The sequence below is a fragment of the Vicugna pacos genome, chromosome 23 (genome assembly GCF_048564905.1).
Source record: "Vicugna pacos chromosome 23, VicPac4, whole genome shotgun sequence".
Taxonomy (NCBI): domain Eukaryota; kingdom Metazoa; phylum Chordata; class Mammalia; order Artiodactyla; family Camelidae; genus Vicugna; species Vicugna pacos.
In genome coordinates this window covers 10001-15062 of record NC_133009.1, presented here as the reverse complement: position 1 = coordinate 15062, position 5062 = coordinate 10001, and the positions used below count along the sequence as shown (strand labels likewise).

General features: G+C 52.2%; 1 long non-coding RNA gene across 1 annotated transcript in view; it reads right to left on the bottom strand.

Annotated features, from left to right (window-relative positions):
* Window positions 1-779: 779 nt before the first annotated feature.
* LOC140688585 (uncharacterized) overlaps window positions 780-5062 on the bottom strand; it is an 11099-nt gene continuing 6816 nt past the window's right edge. Inside the window, exon 2 of the long non-coding RNA XR_012063287.1 lies at window positions 780-1135. This is a non-coding gene — a long non-coding RNA (uncharacterized lncRNA). The remainder of the gene's footprint in view (window positions 1136-5062) is intronic.

Below are 5062 nucleotides of genomic sequence, written 5' to 3'. Positions count from 1 at the left end.
CTACACTGCTAGTGGGAATGCAGTTTGGTGCAGCCACTGTGGAAAACAGTATGCAGATTCCTCAAAAGACTAGGAATATATTTACCGTATGACCCAGGAATCCCGTTCCTGGGCTTATATCCAGAAGGAACCCTACTTCAGGATGACACCTGAACCCCAGTGTTCGTAGCAGCACTATTTACAATAGCCAAGACATGGAGACAGCCTAAATGTCCATCAACGGATGACTGGATAAAGAAGAAGTGGTATATTTCTACAATGGAATACTACTCAGCCATAAAAACTGACAACATAATGCCATTTGCAGCAACATGGATGCTCCTGGAGAATGTCATTCTAAGTGAAATAAACCAGAAAGAGAAAGAAAAATACCACAAGAGGTCACTCATATGTGGAATCTAAAACAAACAAACAAACCAACCAACAAACAAAGCATAAATACAAAACAGAAACAGACTCCTGGACATAGAATACAAATTTGTGGTTGCCAAGGAGGTGGAGGGTGGGAAGGGATAGACAGGATTTTAAAATTGTAGAATAGATAAACAAGGTTATACTGTATAGCACAGGGAAATACACACAAGATCATATGGTAGCTCACAGAGAAAAAATGTGACAGTGAATATACGTATGTTCATGTATAACTGAAAAATTGTGCTCTACACTGGAATTTGACACAAAATTGTAAAATGATTACAAATCAATAAAAAAAAAAAAGTCTTTGTGGAGAAAGCCGTCTGGCCTGGTTGGTAAAAGATGAGAAGATATTTACCAATAAATGTGAATGAAAAGTATTTTATATACAGATTAAATAAATATCATGAATAGATTTGTAGAGATTAGATGTAGAGTCCACTGAGCCCACAGTTAATGGCCTGGTTTGGTCTGAGTATAGGTTATTTAGTCAGTGGGGAAGAATGTGTTACGTGTATAGAAACGTTGGCATCAGATTGTGATGGACTTTGATGCCAAGCTAAAGAGCTGACACTTAATTTTACAAACAAGTAGAACCTATAAAAAGAAAAGCCATAAAATATCCATCATCTAATTTTGTTTTTGTTTTATGTTGTTCTTGTTTTGTTGACTGTATGTATCGTAGAAGCATGTCCATTTCAGTGTATCTTGCCGTCAGCTCCTAGAAGACAGAAATTATACAGTAACTCATGTAGCCTAAGAATTCACCTTTGTACCTGCCGGGGGCTAATCTAAGCACTTGACTTGTATTATATCCACATAGTAACCCTCGGAGGTAGCCACTATTATCTTCATTTAATACAATGAGGCTGGCACTGAGCAGTAAGCAACCTAGATAAGGTAATGGCCTGGAAAGTCATAAAACTGATACATGAACCAGTTGCCAAAACACAGCCTCCTTATTAAGTTTACTGAATTGACACTGGAGGACAGAGTTTTGGATGAACTAGAAGAGGCAGCTTTATTTCTTTGTTGGACAAAGGAGGTCAAGTGGGCTAATACTTCCAAGACTGTGAGCCTGCTGAGGAGGGGAGGTGTGGGCAGGGGGTGGTTTATAGCAAAAGTTCAAGGAACAGGCCTAGTTTCCATAGAGATCACATACCGGGCAACCAATTGTCGAACCTCCACCTCCAGCTCCTCCTCCTTCACCTCCTCCTTCTCCTTCTCCACCTCTTCCTCTTCCTCCACATCCTCCTCCACCTCCACCTACTCCACCTCCACCAACTCCTCCTCCACTTCTTCCTCCTCCTCCTCCTCCTCCACCTCTTCCTCCTCCTCCTCAACCTCCTCCTCCTCCACCTCCTTCTCCTCCACCTCGTCCTCCTCCACCTCCTCCTTCTCCTCCTCTTACACCTCCACCTACTCCTCCTCCACCTACTCCTCCTCCAGCAACTCACCCTCCATCTCCTCCTCCTCCACCTCCTCCTCCACATCCTGCTCCTCCTCCACATCCTCCTCCTTCTCCACATCCTCCTCCACATTCTCCTCCTCCACATCCTCCTCCTCAACATCCACCTCCTCCACGTCCTCCTCCTCCAACTCCACCTCTTCCTCCTCCGCCTCCACATCCTCCTCCTCCACATCCTCCTCCTGCACCTCCACCTCCTCCACTTCCACCTCCTCCACCTCCTCCACCTCCAACTCCTCCACATCAACTTCCACCTCCTCCACATCCACCTCCACCTCCTCCACCACATCCTCCACCACCTCCTCCTCCTCCACCACCTCCTTCTCCTCCACTACCTCCTCCTCCTCGTCCACCTCCTCCTCCTTCACGTCCTCCTGCTCCACATCCTCCTCCTCCTCCTCCACATCCTCCTCCTGCTCCTCCACATCCTCCTACTCCTCCTCAACATCCTCCTCTTTCTCCACCACCTCCTCCTCCACCTCCTCCTCCTCCTCCTGTTCCACATCCTCCTCCTACCCTCCTAGGGGAGGGTAAACAGTTAAACCAGTGCCTGCCCCGGCTTCATCTATGGATGATGCTAGAAGTAGTAGGAATGAGGGGGGTAGCAGACAGAAGCTCATTTTGTTCATACGGGTAAATGCCACGTCTGGGGAGCCAATCATTAAAGGAACCAGTCAATTTCCGAAGCCCCCAATCATGATTGGTATGACTAATCCTCCTCCACCTCCTCCTCCTCCTCCACCTCCTCCTCCTGCACGTCCTCCTCCTCCTCCACCTCCTCCTCCTTCACCTCCATCTCCTCCACCTCCACCTCCTCATCTTCCACATCCTCCTCTTCCACATAGTCCTCCTCCACATCCTCCTCCTCCTCCTCCACCACCTCCTCCTCCACCTCCACATCAACTTACTCCGCCTCCTCCTCCTCCACCTCCTCCTCCTCCACCGCCTCCTCCTCCACATCTTCCTCCTCCACATCCTCATCCTCCACATCCTCCTCCACATCCTCCTCCTCCACAAACTCCTCCACCTCCTCCTCCACCTCCACCTCCTCCACCTCCTCCTATTCCACCTCCTCCTCCTCCACCGCCTCCTCCTCCACATCCTCCTCATCCACATCCTTCTCCACATACTCCTCCTCCACATCCTCCTCCACATCCTCCTCCTCCTCCACCTCCTCCTACCATCCTAGGGGAGGGTAAACAGTTAAACCAATGCCTGCCCCGGTTTCAACTATGCATGATGCTACAAGTAGTAGGAATGAGGGGGGTAGCAGCCAGAAGCTCATGTTGTTCATACGGAGAAATGCCATGTCTGGGGTGCCAATCATTAAAGGAACCAGTCAATTTCCGAAGCCCCCAATCATGATTGGTATGACTAATACTCCTCCATCTCCTCCTCATCTTCCACCTCCTCCTCCCCCACCTCCTCCTCCTCCTCCCCCTCCTCCTCCCCCACCTCCTCCTTCTCCTCCTCCACACCTCCTCCACCTGCTCCTCCTCCACCTCCTCCTCCTCCACATCCTCCTCCTCCTCCACATCCTCCTCCTCCTCCACATCCTCCTCCTCCTCCACATCCTCCTCCTCCACCACCTCCTCCTCCACCTCCTCCTCCTCCACCACCTCCTCCTCCACCTCCTCCTCCACCTTAACCTTCTCATCCAACTCCACATCCTCCACCTCATCCTCCTCCACCTCCTCCTCCTCCAGATCCTCCTCCTCCTCCGCCTCCTCCTACCCTCCTAGGGGAGGGTAAACAGTTCAACCAGTGCCTGCCCCGGCTTCAACTATGGATGATGCTAGAAGTAGTAGGAATGAGGGGGGAGCAGCCAGAAGCTCATTTTTTTCTATGGGGAAATGCCATGTCTGGGGAGACAATCATTAAAGGAACCAGTGAATTTCCGAAGCCCCCAATCATGATTGGTATGACTAATCCTCCTTCTCCACCTCCTTCTCCTCCTTCTCCTCCTCCACCTCCTCCACCTCCTCCTCCACCTCCACCTCCTCCTTCACCTCCACCTCCTCCTCCTCCCCCACCTCCTCCTTCTCCTCCTCCCCCACCTCCTCCTCCTCCTCCGCCACCTCCTCCCCCTTAACCACCTCCACCACCTCCACCTCATCCTCCTACACCTCCTCCTCCTCCACACCCTCCTCCTCCTCCACATCCTTCTCCTCCTCCTCCACATCCTCCTCCTCCTCCACCACCTCCTACTCAACCTCCACCTCCTCCTCCTCCACCACCTCCTCCTCCTCCACCTCCTCCTCCACCTCCTCCTCCACCTCCACCTGCCCCTCTAACTCCTCCTCCGCCACCTCCTCCTCCTACTCTCCTCCTCCACCTAATCTTCCTCCTCCACCTCCTCCTCTACATTTCCTCCTCCCTTGCCACCTCTGCCTCCTCCTCAACGTCCTCCTCCTCCACATCCTCCTGCTCCTCCACATCCTCCTCCTCCTCCACATCCTCCTCCTCCACATCCTCCTCCTCCTCCTCCAACTCCTCCACCTCCTCCTCCTCCTCCACCTCATCCTCCTCTTCCACTTCCTTCTCCTCATCCTCCACCTACTCCTCCTCCTCCTCCAGCTCCTCCTCCTCCACCTCCTCTTCCTCCTCCACCTCCTCCTCTTCCACCTCCTCCTCCACCACATCCTCCTCCACCACATCCTACTCCTCCACATCCTCCTCCTCCTCCTCCTCCTCCTCCAGCTCCTCCTCCTACACCTCCTCTTCCTCCTCCACCTCCTCTTCCTCCTCCAACTCCTCCTTTACATTTCCTCCTACCTTGCCACCTATGCCTCCTCCTCCATGTCCTCCTCCTCCACATCCTCCTGTTCGTCCACATCCTCCTCCTCCTCCTCCACATCCTCCTCCTCCTCCACAACCTCCTCCTCCACCTTCTCCTCCTCCACCGCCTCCTCCTCCACAAACTCCTCCACCTCCTCCTCCACCTCCACATCCAACTCCTCCACCTCCTCCTCTTCCAACTCCTCCTCCTCCACCGCCTCCTCCTCCACATCCTCCTCATCCACATCCTTTTCCACATCCTCCTCCTCCACATCCTCCTCCACATCCTCCTCCTCCTCCACCTCCTCCTACCCTCCTAGGGGAGGGTAAACAGTTAAACCAATGCCTGCCCTGGCTTTAACTATGGATGATGCTAGAAGTAGTAGGAATGAGGGGGGTAGC